Consider the following 21,869-nt stretch of genomic DNA (forward strand, 5'->3'; position numbering starts at 1 on the left):
TAGAGGTTAATGCAAAGGCTTGGAGGTGAGGGTAAGGGAGCATCGTCCTGCCCTCCTCCCCATTTCTCAATGTTCTTGGAGTGTAGCAAGTGGTTTTGCTTGGCCTTCATTCACGGTGTGAACTTTGGGGTGTGAGGCAGGGGTCAGCCATCCTGTATTTTACTTTTCTTATTTTATTTTCAAGATTTATTTATTTATTTGAGAGAAAGAGAGAGCCTGGGAGTGGGGCAGGAAGAGGGGGCAGAGGGAAAGAATCTCAAGTAGGCTCCCCTAACAACATGGGATTTGATCTCAAGAAACCTGAGACCTGAGTCGAAATCAAGAGTCAGAGCCTCAACCAAAGGAGCCACCCCAGGCGACCCTACTTTTCTTACTTTTTATTCTCCCTGTCTTTCTAGGTCTCTGCCTGCATCTCTCTCTGTGTTAAAATATAATTTTGAAAAACAGTGATGTCATTGAGGTAAGGGGAATCTTTAGTACCATTCTTAGAGATTTGTAATAAAAGTGCTTGAGAATGGAATCTACCCCCCATAGACAAACAGTAATATGCTTAAAGCATGAATAGGCATCTGTCAAGAAAAAAAAAGATCGCCATAGACATTTTTCTTAAAAAGTAGAGAGTAAGTGTCCCATTTCAATATGTAAGAATACTCTCTTATTTTGCTGTCGCAAATATTTAGCTGTGACAATTTCTGCTAAACTAAAAAGATCTTCAATTGGTTCTTAATTCACTAATGCAATCCAGTGTGACCTGGTCAAGCTAATGCAGCAGCCATATTTGAACAGCAAGCTTTGAGGCTGTATAATGGTTCTCAAAGATAATGATGAATGTTATGGATTTGTGTATTGGGGTTTAAGATCGCCCTGTGCTGCCCTGAGCCTCCTTACACATACACATAGTACAAAGAGTTTAAGATGGTGGGGGAGGGGCACTGGGCTGACTGGTGAAAAGCTTTCCTCTTCTCACGAAGAACAAACCTCTATCAGATGTGTTGAAATCTCCTACTTGACCCTTGTTTGACCTTCAGCCCAAAACGCACAAAGTAAGATAGAGCTAATCCCAGAAAGCAGGTTTAAACAAACAGGCCAATAGTCTACAATGTCTTTGAGGAGTCTGATTTTCCCACTTTCCTCACACACGAGCTGTTTGGGAGACAGGAAGCCTGCAACTCTGAGGTAGGTAATGATGCCCTTGTTGGGAGGTTGTAAAACTCACCACAGCTACTTGACCACTGGTTTCTAGAATACCTGGTTTCCTGCTGCCTGGCTTTTCCTCAGGGAGGCTGTATGGTTCTGCCATCTCTTTGTGGATTTTCATAATATATAAGAGTTTTAGAATTCCTGGCAACAGTATCTTAATTAACTTAAAGCATCCTCATTTATTTACTGGGGAACTTCTTTTAATAGATTGGTATTTTTAAAAATTAGCATGGTTGTTTTTCTGTAGAGCTAACTGATAGCTCTTCCTTTTTTAAGCTCCTTTTGGGTTAAAGCTGGTGATTTCTAGTGTTGGTAAGGAAAAAGATTGTGAGCCATTTCCTACTCAGGATGAGCTCTTCATTAATACTAAAATTTAGTTGTTGTTTTTGCTGTAACAAATTATGTAGGAAACTGAATATTCTGATTATGTATGGAAGATATTAAGTAGGAATTATAAAAATTAATTTCAGGGCACCTGGGTGGCTTGGTGGTTGAGCATCTGCCTTTGGCTCAGGGTGTGACCCCAGGGTCCTGGGATCAATTCCTCCGCATTAGGCTCCCTACAGGGAGCCTGTTTCTCCCTCTGCCCATGTCTCTGCCTCTCTCGCTCTGTGTCTCTCATGAACAAATAATTAAAATCTTAAAAAAAATAATTACAAAATTACTCATTAGTTGTAAAAATAGAGAAACTTTGGATATTATACATGTTTGAATATAACCAATATACTGACTTGACTGGCTAATGAAATCTATAGATGCTTTCACCAAAAAAATCCATAGACTAACATTCCTCCTTACACAGTTATGCCAAGTATTGCACACATCAAATCCTTTTGACTTTATAGTGAATTTTAACTACATGGATTTATCCACATACGAATGTGTATTTATTTTTAGTCCTTTTCATAATAGGTACCTGAAACCTCAAATTCTGAAGTCTGCATTTGCTGTGTAAGTCCAATCTGTGAAAGAATTCTTGTTTATGAAAGGCTAACTGCTCTTATTTTGTCAATGATGATAGGGCAGGGATACAAACACTTCGGAATTGATTTAAAGACCAATACTTATTCTGGGATATGAAAGCTTCATTTACTTCTCCTATGGCCCAGACACAGAAAAGGCACAGAAAAGAGCCTGGAGTTCTTTGAGGATATGAACAGAAGACACAAGACTAGCAAGATGCCATTGAGTAGGATCTAGGAGATTGAGAGTGTGAACTGAGAAGGATACATATCATGAGAAAATCCAGGAAACCACCACATTTTGGTATTCTTAACTTCCAACCTCTCATTTTTATCTGTAGAAAACAAACACAAAAACAGTACTGGAAAGTACTGATCTCAAATAGAGACAGAACTGAGAGTAGACCACAGGATTTCTAATTTCCAATATAGTCCTTCTAGAGCATGAAGCTGCAATTCCATTTTTTTTTTTTTTAATCTGATACCTGATGATGTTAGGACACCATAACAAGCAGGGATGTGTCTGAAGTCTGCTGTTGAGCCCATGGGCTTTTATAAGTAATCTCCCTTTCTCTTCATTCTTGAAGTCAGTACAAAATATCTGTGTGTAGACTTAATTAAGTGTAGCCTAATTAGTATTTAGTAGAATTTTTAATAACTTCAGTACTTTCTCCTTTCTAAAAATTTTTCATCTTGTATTTCTGTAAACACTGACTTTCCATTCTTTTCTCTGGTCTCCACTGCCACAACTCCTTTCAAATGCAGAATACACTTCCTCTTCCTATCCCCAAAGTTTCTTAGTTCATCATCCACAATTTTTATCACCTTATGACTCTGTGATATTTTTGTTTTCCAATCTTTAATTTTCTTTTCCACAGTATCTAATCTACTGTTCTATTTTCTGAGATTTCTTCTCTTTTAAGGGCTTGGTCAGAACATCAAATCTTGTTAAGAATGCTTGAGAGTGCATGTGTGTATTTAATCATATGCTCAGCATTTGGAACAGTTTTTGTGGTGTATTAGATTTCCTTGGTTTGTATTCTCTTCACCTTTGCACATTCATGTTGATTATTTCCTCTTTGTACTTATATCATATAGCACTTCAACATAATTTTAAGTAAAAATAACATATAAATTGACTCCAATTAAGATAACCAATATGCTTTTTATAATTTTTTTAAAAGATTTTATTTTTAAGTCATCTCTATACCCACCATGGGGCTCAAATTCACAACCCTGAGATCAAGAATTGCTTGTTTTACCAACTGAACCAGCCAGGTTCCCCATTAATTAGTACCTTTGTTGAAGTATTCTAATGAATTACATTTTTTTTTTTTTTTTTGATTCTGAAAGGAACAGGTGTCATCATCCTATCTGATTTTCAGGCAAAGATCTGTATATTGGTGAAGCAAATTCATACTCCTCTATGGTTATTTTCTCATCTGACTACTCCTCTTTGAAATTTACAGGTCAGCCATTCTAATTCTGTGTTTCTTCCCTTCTGCTTCCAGTACTGGGATTTTGGTAGTGCCTAGCTTATAGACATGCAGTAGAGTTGGTTTTCTCACGGCATCTAAAGATACCACGTTTCAAAATATTTTGTTGATGTCACTAAGTTCATGCTGGTAGTGGTTTGGCATGTGACTAAAACCTGGTTATCTGTCTTCCAGATAGTTGTCTTCCATCAACTGCTCTCAATCATGTGTGATAGCCACATGTTATGCTACATAGCATTTCAAGCCCTTGGGGGGAAATGTCAGAGAAAGTTCAAAGTTAACAATGATTTTTTTTTTTTTTCTGTGTAACTTACCAATGGATACAACACTGTACTTAGCTGTATAGTACTCCCTTATTATATTTAATTCAAACCATTAAGATTCTGAACTAGTAGAAAATACATGAGACGGTATGTCTTTAACATTAGGACCCTAAAAATTCTTATAAATTTAACTAATAACTACTAAACAACACTATGTAGTTGTTACTGTCTGCCTTACTCTGAGTTTCCTAGGAGGCAAAGTCTTAGACAGTAATTAATATGCTAGTGTCTCATTTGTGAGTACAATCCTAGAAAGAAAACGGTAAAGGGAAAAGCCTATATGAGGGTCTCTTACTAAGCTGGCTACTACACTCTTAACAGATTTCGCATAGCTGTTTCCCAAGAGATCATTTAAGTGGATTGTGCCTTGTGACAGTCCATTCTGGAGGAGGAATCAAGAAAACTTTATCCACTTGGTCTGGTTCCCTATTGGTCTAAGGTTTGCCACACACAATGTGAATTTCTCTGCATTTCTGTATTACACATGCCTCAGCCTCAACAGTGAAGCCTTGGAAAAGGATGGGTAAGGAGTGAAGTGTGCTCTAGGATTGTGCCTCTAGACACTGGGTGGAGTCCTTGCAGAGCTGGTTTTTCTGGTGTTCGGGAAATCAGAAAAAAGAGCCAAAGGTCCTGGATAACAGTGAAGCTGATAGGATCTGATAGATAAGCTAAGAAAACCACAATAGAGGTTTTCTCCTTCCAAGGAGGGTAATGATTCCATATGAGTACCACATCACCACCACCACCACCAACAACAAAAATCACAATGTCTCCGGGCACCTGGGTAGCTCAGTGGTTGAGTCTCTCCCTTTGGCTCAAGTCATGATCCTGAGGTCCTGGGATAAAGTTCTGCATCAGGCTTCCCTCAGGAAGCCTGCTTCTCCCTCTGCCTGTATCTCTTTCTCTCTCTGTGTGTCTCTCATGAGTGAATAAATAAAATCTTAAAAAAAAATCACAATTGCTATATAAGTTCCACCACAGTGATGCCATGAGGCGAAATATGAGGGCAAATTAATGCTGTTTATTGAAAGGAGAGAAAGTGTAGCTAAGAGAAGTTATGTAGTCAAAAAGAGATTAGATAGAAGATAGAGGGAAGGGTATTTTAGGGCAGAACAGAGGAAACAGAATGTACAAAATTACAGATAAGAGTGGTCCTAAGGGGGGAGAGATGTAGACTACAATAGCTCCATCCAAAGTGTATGGGCTGTATGTGTAGCAATAAAAAATCTTTCTACTTGTAAGCAAAAATTTTTATTGCAAAAGAGGTATACCAAAAGCACTTCGTAGATATAACCTGTATGTATGTTATCTATGGGATAAAGAAAAGAGCTGTATTTGAATGAGGGGGAGAGGGTAGCTCACTGTTTAACCATCCATCCTCCATCAAATATTCTTATTGTAATATAATAACAATAATTAATAAGGATGATAGACAACCATTTGTATTTGCAGCAAAAGAGTAATTGTTGCTCATTTTCCTCTGGTAGTGCCACTATTGAATTAATCACATCCTTGATGAATTACTGAAATAGTGTTATGCTATTGTAGGTATCCCTGGTCTTTGCAGCTGTTTCAGATTATTTTAATCATGAAGTTTTATAGCCTGGTAGCAACCAAATTAAAGAACTGATAGAGATGGGGAAAAGCTAACTCTTGTGGCTATTTCTTTAAAAATGTGTCTTTTCTTTTGCATGTGTGAGTTTAAAATATGTATACATGTATTATTGTTATTCTTGATTGAGGACCAATTGCTTTTGAAAGAAATCCCTATGCAAGAAGGGCAGAGAAAAAAAGAATAGAATTTCTTCTCCCTGATTTTGGTGGATTGAAGCCAGGAACATAATGACAATTTAATGTGCTTCATCGTGTCACGTAGAAATATAAAACCCATTAATGTGAAGAGAGAAGGAAGCTCCTGTGTAAGGGTAAGGAATTAGAAAATGCATGTTCCTGAGTCATTGAAATCTTACTGGTTGGTTTGGTAGTTTGCTGTTTAGCATAGAAATCCAATGTGACAACTTCAAATAGTTTAGGAATTTGGTATAAGTATCCTGTTCTAGAAGTGATTTGTTCAGTCCATTTATTCCTACAATGCTGCTAAACTAATTCTACAGAACAAACTCCCTTCAGTGATTTCTAATTCTCTAAATGACCCCCAAATTCCTTATTATGAAGATTACAACATAACTTTGTTAAATGGTCATCGTCTTTCCACATGGGTGAAATGCCATGTGGTTGAAAAAATATTAAGAACTAATGTCATGCTTTGCTGATCAACTTTGGTGACGATCTCAAAATAGTGGTAACTTTGTCATTGTTGATTATGAATTTGGCAATGTAATTTGATCTTTTGTTCATCCACTGGGTATTAATGCATAGCAAATAGCATAATTATATTAGTGAAAATTCCATAAGCCCCAGCATGTCTTTCCACAGTAGCAAACACACTGTGGCCATTATGGCCAAAATTGCTAGATTCCTTAGCTGACGCTAGCATAATGTCTGATGACATCAGGGGCTTTTAGCAGTCCTGTTGTTACAAATTGACAGCATTTTAATGGCACGCAAGAACAAGATAGCTCTGCCCAGTAGTATTTTCTGTATTCAGAAAAACTGTATGTTAGCACAGCTCATCATTACATGGATTTAGATGGGAAAGAATCCTATCTTGTCCCTTGAAATATAATTACATGACCGCACTGCAATATGTCTACCATATGACATATGTTATATGTTAGTCCCTCCTTAACCAGTATTATAAAGCTGTTCTACTCTACTGGCTAAATATTTTCGTTCTGTGTTGAGTACCTCAAAAACTGAAGCTGCTGATAACAGAGTTTGCTCCTAGAACTATCTTTGGGACTTGTTGGGCAGCTCATTCTGAGCTAGCTGAGAAAAACAGATCCGTGTACATGGAGATCAGAATATGATGTCTATTTAAGTTGGGTGGGAGAGCATTGATTTAGGTTTAGTGTCCAAGTGGTGTTGCTCATAGTGCACTCTTGAATTTAATTCTAATTTACTACCCTATGGCAGACAGCACTGGAAACCAGGGAGCAGCTTCAGGGAAAAGACCATCACTGCTAAGCCAACTCCAAGATCAAGAGATCTTGATCCCCCTACTGGTAGACAGGGAAGTAAGTAGCTGAGAGCCAGAGGGAGTCAGTCCCTTCTTCCAAATTCAGCCATCATATAAATCTGCTTCATCCTGTGGAAGGAGGGAGCTAGGGAGAGAAGTGATAAGTTTTCACTGGACCTTTCTCCAGGAGGACACGGGATCCTTTGCCCCTGTTGCCAACATCCAGGGGCTCAGAGAAAGCTGCCTTAAAGACTTTCCATACCTTTTATAAACTATGTCATGCTACACAAACATGATTGAGGTTACGATGCATAAGTTATTGGCCAATTAGGCAGGACAATTTTTAACACCCTGTCTTGTAATTCCAGGAATGCTTGAAAAGCATGTTCCTTTCCACTCTGTCCAGTCAATGGCTCCCCATTGCCCTCTGGATAAAAATAAAAACCTGTGGGCATTAAATCCAGAGTCCTGTGGTATCTGGCCTGCCTAACCTCACCTATTTGTCTCTTCTGTTCCCACCTGTACCCTAACTTCCTGTCTTACTGGATGATAGCCAGGTCCAGGGACAGGCCATGCTGTGTTTCCGGGGAAGCTTTGCACACACCACTTCACCGGCTTTTGTTTGACTCAAATGAAATTACTGCCATTAATATGCCCATTTTGTAGATAAGAAATCTGATGTTTGATTACAAGAATTGCTCAAGGTCACACAATAGGTGCTAGAGTTGAGAATTAAACCCATTTGTATCAATCCAGAGACCAAGCTCTTTATCTCTGGGCTACAGCCTCTGAATTTAAAGCAGCTTTAACATGTTTTGAAACAGCAAACACTTAAAAGATATTTGTCGCCCCCATCACAGAAATATAAATTTTAGCGAATAGGTGATTAATCTATTCCCATTGTCCATATTTCAAATTTTATATAAAAATAAGTTGAATAATAGTTTGTTTTAAGTTTCTACTATTGGAATTTGGGAAACTTTGGTAATTTTCCAGATTCTCTGAAATTTGTGAACAATAATGATAGAAACGTCCTACAGTTTCTGAGAATCAGATGACAGGTCTGAGAAACTGATATTAGCTTGAATAATCACAAAGTTTTAAATAATATTTGATCTACTTTCTCCTACCATAGAGACTTTTTTCAGCAAATATGTTTTTAGTGAACCAAGAGCACCTGCATTGTCTCTAAGAATTCTATTCCATACATGATATCACTTTAATAATACAACTACTGGGAAATATAAACTGATAAAGCTAACTCAATAGAGCTAATCAGTGCTATTGTATTTTTTAAATAGAGCTTATTCAATTAATTTTATTATAAAAATGTTTTATTGTAAAAAAAATTGGAAAATACTTAAAAATATCAAAGAAAAAAAACCCTCAACCATATTACCTACAGATGACTTTGACTGATATTTGGTATCAATCTTTAAAATTTTATTTATTTGGTTAGCTTTTGTTTTATCATAATGCTATTCTGTATATAGAGCTTTGAATCCTGCTCTATCGCTTAGCAATTTATCATTTCCCTATTACCACAAACAATACATAAACAGAAATTGAATTCATTGTTCCACTTTGAGGATGCTTCCCAATTTATTAACCATTTCCCTGTTGGATATTTTCTTATACCCTGATTTTTGCCACTATCAGTAACATGATGTTGATCACTATGGGGCATCAGGCATAAAACTTTATTTCTTTGCCTCGGATAATTTCTTTGGTCTGTATTCTAAAAACTGAAATTGTTAGATCAGTGAGCACCCTATTTTAAAGGCTCCTGACACAGATTGTCAATTTGCTTTAGGAAAAAAAAAAAAAAAAAAAAACCATAAAAGCATGTGTCAATTTACAATCATACTAGTTATTGTCTCCTTCAGCCTCTAAGTTCTGTTTTCTAAGTCTAGAATTAACAACAACAACAAAACCACTTATTAAGGAAGTTGCAGTGTGCCATCTTGTAGAGAAGCTGCAATTAAACCAGTTTCTACACATGGTCCTCAGTCCATGCTTTGTGTTCTTTCATCTTCATGTTGTCTTTGCTTGAGATTTGAGGCTGAGGTATAGGAGCACTTAGCATGAACCTCTCTTATTGCTATGCTCTTCAGTAAGACCAGCCTTTGTTGGCTTACATGAAATTTTCAAGCACAGAGGGAGGAAGGAGAGTTAAATGGGCACCTCTTGTTAATCATTTTATTCTATTTTTCTCTTCTATTTTATTCTTTGTATTATTCTATATTTCTCTCTCTCTCTCTCTCATGGTTTTCTGCTTCACACAGTCTCCCATTGGTGACAATCATTGCCAGAATCCTCTAGAAGCAGGGTAAAAAATAAAAAAATAGATCAAAAGTTGAGTGTACACATACTGAGGAGTGGTGTGTATATGTGTGTGGAATGGAGTGTGTGTGTGTGTGTGTCTATGTCCGTGTCTGTGTGTATGAGAGAAAGATAGGGTGTCACTAAGAGGTAGAATGGGTGATAAGGTAATAAAAAGATTGATATAACAAATATGGCACAGAAATTATTTAACCTGAGGCTAAGTGTATGATCACTTGGAAACTAGTTAAAATATAGATTTAGACTGTGGGTCTAATGAAATAATATTAGTTACTACATTTGCCTTTCCATAAAGTCTTTTCCCAAAATAGATTTTGTTTTTGAGATGGGTCACTTACGTAAGTTTGAATAATTATCTGTGCAGTAAAAACAGAAAAGGCTGTTTGAAGATCTGGGTGAACAAGTTACAAAAGTACAGTTGGCACTGTGTACATGTTCCTTGGTAAAGAAAAATGATGAACTTACACGTTAGGAGATTTTTGGCTCATTGACCTTGAGCTATGAAATAAACTTAAGTTCCCCTTATATTTAACATCTAAATTTAGTACCTACAATCTGTCACTGCTGACTTTTTGTTGTATGATATTAAAATAATTATACTTATAGTACTCTGTAGTTTTATTTTTCTTCATCTCTCTCAGAATAATAATACTCTACCCAGTTAGCTGCATTCATAATGCATCTAAAAAACTTCTTGTCATTGAGGCATTTCTGTGACTTTTAGGCATGGGTGAAGTCTATTTGACATTTTCACACCTTGGCTGTTTTTCTTAGGTGTCTCCATCTCTTGTATTGTATTGTACATTGTTTTCTTCTGTCTTCAGGTGTGCTTAAATACCATCTAAAAGCTACATTTTATTTTTAATCCCTAAAATAAATATAATTTGAATGTGGGTCCACATATAGTTTCAGAGGAAAGTGACAGCTATATAGCTATATAAGAGAAAAACAAACAAAAACATATATTATAGATCACACACACATACACAGCAATTTATATGGCAATGTGTTTCTTTCTTTTTTTTTTTTTCTTGTGTGAGAGAGAGGCAGGGGGAGGGGCAGAGAGAGAGGGATTCTTAAGACAGAATCTTAAGAAGTCAAGACTCCCAGTGTTGAGCCTGATGTGGGACTTAAGCTCATGATCCTGAGATAGTAACCTGAGCCAAAATCAAGAGTCAGATGCTTAGCCGACTGAGCCACCCAGGCACCCCATGGCAATGTGTTTCTTGAACTTTACCACAGGCTAGACAACCTTAAACCTACCACACTTTTTGGAGGGTATGGGTTATATTTCTAGGAACAAGTAAGTATTGTCATATAGCTGTATAATTAGCTTTAGAGACTTCACATATAGATGCATTTCTGAGCCTACTTATGTCTATCCTGCCACTCCTAGATCTCATCTCTGCCAGTAACTCTGAAGTAGAAAATTAGACATTCGTGGTCTGTTGACTATGTCACATTTGTTTTTATTTTTGTTTTATTTTCTGATTTACATAGAATCAATTCGTGTTCCAAAACATGAATATTTTAAAACTTTGCCAGGACATCTTTGTCAGGGGAGTGAGGGTTACATGATTCCCTATACTACAGAAATGGGATACTGACTGTTTTATCCTCATAAGATGGCTGAATAACAATGGTTTAACAAAATAGTCACAGATAAAATGGCTGTCATGTTCCCTGTTACACTTTAAAAAAATATTTAAAAATTAATAAGGCTAATACTCCTTAGTCTAGGGCTAATAAAGCTAAAATACTATTCTTTGTATTGGGCAGGGGACAGAGGATAAGACAAACATCACCAAATCCCTTGTGTGGCCCAGGAGCCCTTCATAAGCAAATCATATTTTAACTATGAATGTCACCTTCTGTCACTACCTCCTATGTATCCCAGGCCCTGGGAATTGTGCTTTCCCCAGAATGGCTTATTCTATTTTGTATCCCTTGCCTTGCCTAACACCTCTCTGGCTGCACTATATACTTTCCCCCAAATCCCTACTCTTGTCCATGACCTAACTCAGAAGTTGGCTGGGTCTTCTCTCCAGGCAATCATCAACTCTGTCCTTTGAGATACCAATAGCACTATCTACTGTATTGCAAATATCTATTTACATGTCAATTCAAAGGTCCTCAAGTAGAAGCTCATAATAAAAAACAGCCATGTTTACCTCTTCCTTCCCCTAACACCCAATGCTAGGTCTGGAAGGGAATAGCCAATAAATAAATGTTGGCTAAATGAATAAATGAATGAATGGCCTTGGGTCAACCATAGTCTCTCTAAAAGATTACTACCTTGGTACCAAGAAGCAGATAACTAATATTATTTCACTAGTTTTAGAAAGCCTGGGAGCTTAGGGTCCTACCTATGTTTCAATTCATACAGGATCAGCAGTTGTGTGTTACATCCCTCTGAAGACCAGGCTTTTATTCATAATTACATTTTTTTTTTTCTATAAAGGGTAAATCAATCATGAAGGTTTAAGGGTAAATCAATCGTGAAAGGTTTTTTTTTTTTTCAATCGTGAAGGTTTAAGGCTATAATGATGCTGAAGAAATGAGGGAAATCCTAAATAATTAGAATATCCAAATGATAGAAAATCATACAAGCAAAGTCTGAGAATGTGTTGATCAAGAGAGGGAGTTCCTCAAGTCTGAGTTGAAGTAAGGAAGGAATTGAGAAAAAAAAAAAAAAAAAGGTTAAGTGGAAATTCATTTGAAAGATTGACCCAAGTCTTCATGATACAATTTCAAACATCTTTCATCACTATTCATTTTTATCTCGAAAACCATGTTAGTAGTCCCAAATTTCCAAGCCTTGGGTTTCTCCTTCAGTGTGATGTTTTCAGCTGGAAGGGAAAGCTGGCCATGAAACTGTAATGTTCAGCACTTTTCCACAGAAACTTATTGCTTTAATAAGTTGGGAAAATGCTCTTAAGGAAAAAAAATACAGTCACTGAAGATTCATTAGAGGGAAAAAAAAGAAACAAAAACCCAAAACACAATACTTGATTCTCCATAAAATCCATACTTCCTTTTCCATGGAATGCTGCACGTAGCCTGAGATCTTAGCAGAGTAGAAGTTAAACACTTACTCTTTACTGGGGGGAGCATTTTATGTTCTCCGGCACAGCACAGGAAGATAAAAGTACATCTACCCATGGTATATACAGTCTGCACTTCTTCCAGTGCCCCAGCAGACTAGGGATTCCAAGATAAACAATGCCTCACACAGGTAAGCACTCAATAAATATTTTTTGAAAGCATGAATGAGTCAGAAAACATGCTAGTGCTCTTTGATGACTATATTCCCCCAGTGTAGATGAAATTCTCACCTTTACATGAGCGTATGGGAAATAAATAGCAATTACTTCATATCCAAGAGGATTTGCATGTCGGTATAATCTGCGCACCCCCCCCCCAAATCTCTTCAGAAGTTAATGTTTATTCTAATAGTCTTAGAGTCATTAACCAATTTTGAAAGCAATGTGCAACAATACAGTAAGCATGCTTTATGGCCTCAACGGAAAGATAAAGATCTTTTCTCTGACAAGATTCTTTTTCTAGTTAACCTCATTGATGACACCTAGGCTTTTGGAAAAGACTTGTGACTTAGATCAGCTGAGGGTTAAAAAAACAACACTACAGTATTATAAAATAAGAATAATAATCTGAGTCATGTGGATACCTGATGAAAGCAAGAGGTGATGGTCCACTTTCCCAGCAGCGAGCCGCCCTCTCTGGGCTTCCTGCCTTCCCATCACTTCCCTCCACTGTCCCACAAAACCTCACCCTGAGAGAAGGCCTGGCAATTTTTCCTGCGAGGAGGCTACAAAACTTGGATACTTTTGCGTGAGGTTGTTTTAAAGTTTCTGTCCGGTGTGGTAAGCAAGGTCAGGAGCAGGAGATGGGGTGGGCTCTCTACATCCATATTCTGTCTGTGACTAAAATCCAAAAACGTTCTCAGGTTCAAAGCAATCACCCACTCACCCAATGGTCTCTCTGGATGATTGAAAACGGCTTAAGCCAGTACATATGGGTTTAAAGAGCCACTCAAAATGACTGAAAAGCAGGCCGTCCACAGAGAAGCCATGTCACTCCGTTGACAAATAAGCATGGGCAGAGCAGGCGATGGGCTTCCCGGGGGCTGGCAGGCAGAGAGAGAGAGAGAGAGAGAGAGAGAGAGAGGAACCCTCAGTGAGTGTGGGAATCATAAGAGTGCGTAGCATCCTCCCCATTCCTACTATTATATAAATGTTATATTTGTTAGGCTAGCTCCCTCCCTGAGCACCCCCCAAGCAGTTCATAGACAATAAAACACCAGGAATCCCTGAAGAGTGGTAAAATGCTGACATGATTTAAGAAGGAAGACTCTGATAAGAAGATAAAAATCTAATAAACAGAGTCTGGAGAACCTTGGTGCGTCTCAGGCTCTTGCCAGTGTAAGCAAAACCCTCCCAAGGAAAACAAAAGGAGCCTTAATCGTGAGGACATTCCACTCACAGACCATCTGAAGGAGAAAGTTAAGGCCGTGACCTCCACAGGCTGCAGTTATGAGTGCTCTGACAAGAAAATATTTGATTTGGTTCAAGAAGCAAAATCAGTCACCGGATTTTTTAATATCTTTTTTCCTTCGATAAAATAAAATAAATAAATAAAATAAAATAAATAAAATAAAATAAAATAAAATAAAATAAAATAAAATAAAATAAAATAAAATAAAAACATATTTTGTTTGTGCCTGAGAGTGAGTTGTGCATATGCGGTAAATGCTTCTCCCACCCAGGTAGTTTTTCTATTTAACTTGTTCCTAATTTCTTCTTGGATTTTAATCAACCCCAGGAAAAAGTGGCTTCACAGGCCCATTGGTTTCCCTTTCTTAATTAACACGAGGCTCCTGAAGGCTAAGCTCAAATTTCTCACATGAATCTGCAAATATGTAAAGATGTACATTCCCTATAAGAACCAGACTGGGAGAGCCTACGAAGCTGTGAAGTTTATTGCTGAAGATTTCAGAAGTACTCAGGGAGTCTATCAGAGTCTCTGAAATCTAGAACAGAGAATTTGATGGCAAAATGTTTACCTGCTGCCAAGACTCTGCCTGCCACCCCCCCAGCTTGAAAGAAAACTTTAAAAAATGGTTGCAGTTCTGATCAATTTTGCTCCAACAGTGATAAAACATGACATAAGAAATCCTACTGGACTTATGTATGAGGAGAAAACTCATGGAGCTTTTGAAGGGCTCTCTGAGTACATTTATAGGCGCTTCAATGCTTGTTGACACTAGTTTATATTCTGATTAGTTTGATTTTAAGATTCAAGGCTTTCTTTTTTTTTTTTTTTCCCTCTTATAAGCAAGGACTGCATTTATGCTCATCAGGCACAATTAGTTGATTTTTTAAATATTTATTTCTTTTTTCCCCCAAGAGGAAAAGCAAGGGGACAGAAGTGAAAGTGGGCATGATCTTGAGGAAATAGAGAAGAAATGAGCCTATTAGGGCAGAAGTGAGAGCAGAATGATCTGGAATGAAGGGAAGACTATAAGCAGTGGAAGAAAGACAAAAGAAGAGATTCAGTTCCTGGTACCTTGATCCACTGGGCAGGCAGCAGGAAGCACGACCAGGGGCATAAATGGAAGCAATCCTGGAGAATCATGTAGGGCTCAGAGGCTCTTCCAGGCTATATGATGATCAAAGGTCCACAGGAAGACAAATGAGGGGACAGGTGAGGGGAAGTATTGAGAAGGTGGGGAGCAGGTTCAGAGCACAGCCTTGGGCTAGGCAGCAGGTGAAAGGCTGGCCAGATATTACCCCTGGTTTTATTCCCTTAAAACCTTGGGAGGCAGAGTCAATTTCCTTACGGACATATTTACATTTCAAATTTTAGAGCTCTAAGGGAAATTGCCAAGAGAAAACTTGAGGCATAGGTATAGGCAGGTACTTTCCTATACCATGAGAACTTTTGTTCTTTTAAGGAGGCCCTTTTCCTAGGAACAAACATATTTAAAGATTTTTTTTTATGACCATACACATGTCAAATTGAAGTGGAGATTCAGCAACTCTGTAATCAATCTGAGAATATTAGTACAAAATTTTTTCCTTTAGGTTTTTGGAATAGTCTATCTTTACTGATCTCATTACCAGAAGAAAAATCTCTTTATTGGTAACATATAGACATGGCGGCAACATTCCAATCTCTGATGCCATCTGTGACCTTGCACCTGGAAGGTCAAAATTGCCTATGATAAACTTGTTAGCAAAAACTACAACTAGAATAAAGAGAAGTTAATTCTATAAAATTACACAATTCTGAACCCTGACATAAGAAAGATGTTAATGGCTTGTTATTCAGATATAGGCAGCTTTTACTTGGGTTTGCTTGAGCTTATGTTATCCTCCTGGGTAATAACATTTAGTTTTTAAAATTGTGTAATCATAAATATGCTGTTTGGATGACCTGTTTTATTTAGAAAGTATATTAAAAGCATGAACCTTGGAGTCAGGCAACCCAGGTTCAAATCTTGGCATGGTGATGTACCAGCTGTATGACCTTGAGCAAATTTACTTAACCTCTTGAGAATCAATGCCTTCATTTATAAAATGGGATAAAAATAATACTTATCTCATGAGAATTAAATGAGTTAGTTTATGTAAGTACTTAAAACATAGTAACAAATAGCTATTATTGTTTTTTTAATTATAAAACGAATATGTGCATGCCAAAATTTTAGGATACAGAAATGTATTTAAAAAGGAAAATAAAAATGATATCTTCATCCTAACAGCTAGGAATGATTACTGCTTGTCCTAGTTCTTATACTTTGTGGGTACTTGTTTTTTTACAAAATTGGAATTACAGCATATATATGGCTTAATTTATTTCATTTATCTTTTTCTCATTCAAGGTGATAGATACATGGATAAATTAATATTCTCTCATGTGGATGTAACAAAGTTTATTCAAACCCACTAGAGGTTCGGATGCTTTATAAATGTATGCCATGATAAATAATACTGAACTGGACATCTTTCAGTACAATCCTATTCCTGTTTTTCCTATATACTTTGGGTGATTAAAAATAAATATTGAATTACTATGTGGGCAATGCCAAAATACAAGAAAATCATCATTAAATAGTTTCAAATTTGGAAGCAGGGACACAGCAAAAGTTGAACTCCTTGAGGTCCCCATTAAAATTTAAGAGTACCAATATATTTATCCTTTCTTCTTCATCTCTTTCTCCATATTCAATTCTCTGGATTTCTTGAAATTCATCATTTAAAATTTTGAAAACCTAGGGTAGAAATATTCATACACATTAACATACTTAAGCTTAATTAAAAACTAATATGAATGGCTTGATTTGATAACATAGAAATGAAGGAAGTAGACATCTCAATTAAATGAGTTACATTTGGAATCTCTATTAATACTACCTAAAAATGTAAGCTAAAATTGATAGAATCTGCCCCTCAAACAACCTACTTTGATATGCAGTGCAAAATGACATATTCTACTGTGTTGTATAATAACTTCTGGGCTGAGATGTTTTCACACTGTTCAATGTCATAAAATATCATGGGTCATAAAAAATTCTACTACCTCTACTTGAGATTGGGGATATTTGTGATATATAATATCAGTTTGCAGATTTCAACCTCTTAATTGAAGACTTCTTTTTAAAAAAAAAATTATTTATTTATTCATGAGAGACACACAGAGAAGAGGCAGAGACATAGGCAGAAGGAGAAGCAGGCTCCTCACAAGGAGCCTGATGCAGGACTCGATCCCCGAACTGGGATCAAGCCCTGAGCCAAAGGCAGATGCCCAACCCCTGAGCCACCCAGGTGTCCCTGAAGACTTCTTCCTAATTCCAAGGATGCAACTTGATTTCTCAAAAGGGATTATTCTCATTATGATTTCAAGGAGGCTGAACACTAACATTTAAGGCCATATGAATGAGTTCTAATTTCAAAAATGTCTACAAATATTCATGAATGCATCCCTAGTAGTCATTTTGAGTACAAGAGTCACTTAATGTTAAGTGTATTGAGTATTCTAAGTGCAATTTGAGTTTTTCCAAATTCAGGCAGTATGGATTTTGTCTACAAAATAATAAATTTGAAAAAGAAAATTTTGCATGGAGAAAGATTAAGAATAAAAGTCTAAAATATATTTATAGAGACAAAGTAAAAAGATAAAATGCAACAATAGACGTAAAAACAGCACAATTGAATGTTGGATGGATTATTTAATTACTTAAGTTTAGGTCAAGTATATTTTGTAAGGTAAATGTGCTCTTATTATCTTTTTAAAGAAACAACCATTAATATTTGATAATCTTTATTATCAAATAAAGATATCACGAAATATCCTGAAAAGAAAAATTTACCAAATGGCATCTGAAAAAGTGAGTATTTTTCAAACAACATTTCAAAGATCCTTTTTTATTTGTAAACTTATCTAGAGCAATGAGAAGCAAGACATACATATTCTTTTTTACTTCAAAAGTAATAATTGATTTTGTGACATGTCAAAAATTACCAAAAATATCTTTAATGTTTTCCTTATTTCAACTTCTAACAATTCATCTCATTGAAGCAACCAAAGTTAAATACTTGTTCATTCACTTCTTTATAGTGTGACCAACATAACTATAATTATGTCATATATATTATTTTGCAGTTTGTTTTTAAGAATTATCAATATATTGAAAAAATGTGTTCCTTTTCCATACCTGTGGTCTTCTTTATTTTGTTAGTATTTTTATTTATAAGTGAAGACTTTGTTTTTACATCTTGCTGTGATACTGGTTGAAAAGTAAAAATGTCAATGAAATAACGTGGAGGGTTGTTTAGAGGAGGTTAGATATTAGAAGGATACTAAAGAATTATCTGCATGGGATTAATGATATCTTTGTCACGTTCTACATAGGTAGGCAACAGTTGCCAGACATTTGCAATCCAAGATGGTTGTAGGTTCTTCCTGAGTCTACAACTATCTATTTTGCTCTGGCAAAAACCACGTAGAAAAGATTGTACAGTGTCTAGGAGGACCTACTTAGGATTGTGCAAGACAAATTCCTGAGAAACCTACTTGTGCAGAATTTGGACAGAATCTGGGAGAAAGATGAGTTGCCTCAGTTATATACACCATTCCTATGTTGAGCAGCCCAAACACATTTCTCAGGCTGCTAGCCAAATGACTAGGTGGCCCAAAGTGTGGAAGAAATATCTCAAAGGTAATTTTCCTTATTCAAGTGGAAGTTGAAGGCTAGATTCCTTATTTCTTCCCTCTCTTCAGATCCCAACGAAGCAGCCTTCTCCAACTACATTATGATTCCCAGGACCCGTCACTTGTAGCATAAGCAGCCCTCCCCAAAACAAAATATAACATCATAACTTGTTGCCCTTTTTCTCTTCCAAAAGGGTAATGCCTCAGTGCTGTTGCTAAACCACTAATCAAAACACCCCTCCTCTCATCTTCTTCCCAGAAACATTCAGAGTCCTACTCCGTGAAAAACTGAGACATGTATTTGCTTTTTTTCTCTCATAATCAGTGAGAGGATGTAGATCTTGATGTAGAGGTGTGGAAGAAAGCAAAACTCTTTTGCTCAAAGAGGAAAAAAAAATGGATGCGGGGGGGGAAGGAAGAAAGGACAGTATTTTAAATAAATCTAAAGACTGAATGGATTTGATTCTAGCTAAATCATCAGGCTGACCTTTATAACATCTGATGCAAATGAATTTCCACTCAAATTTCTCATGTTCTGTATGCAGTCTTTACATCAGAACCCAATCTAGAATAAATTCACACAAATGGCTTGCCTTCCCTCCACATGGCAGACTTAGAATTCTCTAACCTGCCCCATGCCTTTGCTTGCTTTTCCTCTTCCCCTGCCCTCTAAGGGTGTATTCTTAGGCCCGGGAAGAAGTCAGAGCCAGCAATTGTGCACAAATCATCTCCCGCTGAAGTTTTTGGTGGCAGCCAAGAGAGGAGAAGGGAAAAAAAAAATTAGAAAAATTTCAATTTCAGGACCATTATTATTTTCATTAATCATAAGAGGCGCTGTCACCCCTGTCCTTATTCTTTAGAAGGAGATCTATTATACGGTCCATTTAGTCCAAGCCATATTACCTCATATGTTTTCCTGGCTGACCAAATAAGACTTAAGAGATAAAACAATTTACTGTTCATTATGATCCGTGTCACTGGAATCAATCTATTAACCTACATTAACTGGATATGTGACGATATCTCACATACACGCTTCCTCAGTTTAAAGAAAAGGCGAGAATCTGGGGAGGGGGCAGGAAGAGCGAGGGGAAAGGAAAGGAAAGGAAATCAGGGCCCATAAAATGCAGCAGACGTATAATTTGCCAAGCGAATACAACTTCATTTTCCAGTGCCCACTGCTGCGCCCTCCACATCTTCACGCAGCCCCTGACCTGTAAAGAAGTCTAACAAATTGGCTTCTATTGTGGAGGCAAAAGGTGCCATCAAAGAAGGGACGGTTCGCTGGTCCTAAAGTATGATGGGAAATCTCAGGCTGGAATAAAGAGCTGCCGTTTTATGAAGTTAACCCATTAAGGTTAAAAGCAGGCAGGAAGCTCCTCGCTGGTGGGGCAGCAGCATCAGGAGAGAATCCCTCCAATCTCCTCATTCAAACAGAGGGAAGGAAGCACCAGGTGAAGGAAGAGCCACACAAAGTTAAATAAAAATCAACATCATCTTGCCATTATAAGCCATGACTATCCCCCCGTGGGGTCTCTGGACAACCCCCTCTGTTTCATTGTCTCTTCTTCTCTCTCCATGGATGAAGGGTCATAAGCATCTTAAGAAAAGGAAAGAAATCGATGGGCTGTCTCGATGTACCTCTACGTGTCAATATAACTGTAGAGTAGACAGTAGAGAGGTTAAGGTGGCACACTCATTAGAGTGTGAATCTAGCATCTCATTTATCCTACCTTTGCAACTACTTGTTAAGAGCTCATCTGGGTGTTGGCTGGCATGATGTAAATTTCCTTCTGAGACACCAGGGCCTAGGCCATGGCTGCCCAGCCCGCAAGCAGATTCTTGCATTTCCAGTGCATTAATTCAGACCATCCAAGATGTCAATGAACTGAGCATGGTTAACTCACAGCCAGACCATGTTGTGCTCAGTGTGGGTGCAGTGCCTGTTTTCATTGTGGAGTGGAGGGAAAAAATTTCTGATTGTATTCATTTCCATTTCCTAGGTGATTTGTCTCACAATTACCATAGGAACCTGGGCTAAAAGGATAGAAATGCAAAACTCTGTTCCTTATTCAGTCTTCTCAGTTCTAGGAAGAAGGAAAAAACACCTGTCGCATCATTGACTCTTCCCTAACTCAAGGTACAGTTAGTGTGGGCAAACTTCCAGGCATTGTGGGCCTTTGGGTGAAGGGTGAGGAGTGAGGATGTATTTCTTGACAGCTATACCTGAGTTATTGCTTACTGATCTATCCTGCTCTGGAGAAGAGGAAGTGGAAGGCAGTTGGCATTATTGGGAAGCCATGTTTTTCCTAACTCGCAAAAGGCTAGACATTACTCACAAACATGAAAAATGCTGAAAAAATATAGTTACTTTGTGTGCTGGAGACATCACTACACATCCTCATGGGTGTTCATGGTTGCATCCCTGACCAATGAAGTCATATTTCTTTTGGCCCATATCAAGAGAGTCATATTTTAAAAGACCATGAGGTGTCTCTTCCACTTGAAAATATACACGTAGTCCCTTCCTGCTTTCTCCAGAAGTACTGAGAGAAAAAAAAAAGGTAAAGCTAATAGCAGAAATGTCTTTATATCCTTCATTTCTCCACAAAGCTATTGAAATGAGAAAAAATAGCTTGAATTGAACGGTATTTCCACACAAACTTCTAAATCACTTTAAACATGCTGTAGCAACATTTGGGGTGTCTTTCTTTGATCTCTTCATTTTCTCTCTTTATTCTTGCCACACTGAAAAGTAGGGAATATATTTTTTCGTCTCTGTACTTGCAACACCGGAGAGAGTAAGGGGGACAGAGAAAGAGGGCAGGGGTGGGGGAGGACAGGTATTCCACGAGTGTTATGGAATGAAGGGGAACTGTCAAATCCTTCCAGAAATGAGTCCAGGGAGAGGTTAGTATTCTGCAGTTCCCCTGACAAGAACTCTTCATCAGGATTTGACTTGATTCTGATAATCATCTCCATTTGGGTTTTGTTTGAGCTCTTCAGATTGAATTTCCCTAACTCATTTTCCTTCTAGGACTTTTCCCTTGGAGTCATGTATTAAGACCTTTAGAAAGTGTGCTTCAAGGGGAAGGTGAAGATATTTGGCATTTGGGGCCATTCCAGATGTTGTATCCATAAGAGTCTACAGTCATAAGAGTATGTTAAGTATTTTCAGTGTTTTTTTTTTTTTTAAATGGGCTTGTTATACTTAGTAAAAGCAAACTTAGGA

The 21,869-nt window shown here is 37.4% G+C and overlaps 1 long non-coding RNA gene across 1 annotated transcript in view; it reads left to right on the forward strand.

Annotated features, from left to right (window-relative positions):
* Nucleotides 1–396: 396 nt before the first annotated feature.
* Nucleotides 397–21,869, forward strand: part of LOC140610186 (uncharacterized) — a 64,781-nt gene continuing 43,308 nt past the window's right edge. The window contains exon 1 of the long non-coding RNA XR_012011951.1: nt 397–460. This is a non-coding gene — a long non-coding RNA (uncharacterized lncRNA). The remainder of the gene's footprint in view (nt 461–21,869) is intronic.

This window comes from Canis lupus, chromosome 2 (assembly GCF_048164855.1).
Source record: "Canis lupus baileyi chromosome 2, mCanLup2.hap1, whole genome shotgun sequence".
Lineage (NCBI taxonomy): Eukaryota > Metazoa > Chordata > Mammalia > Carnivora > Canidae > Canis > Canis lupus.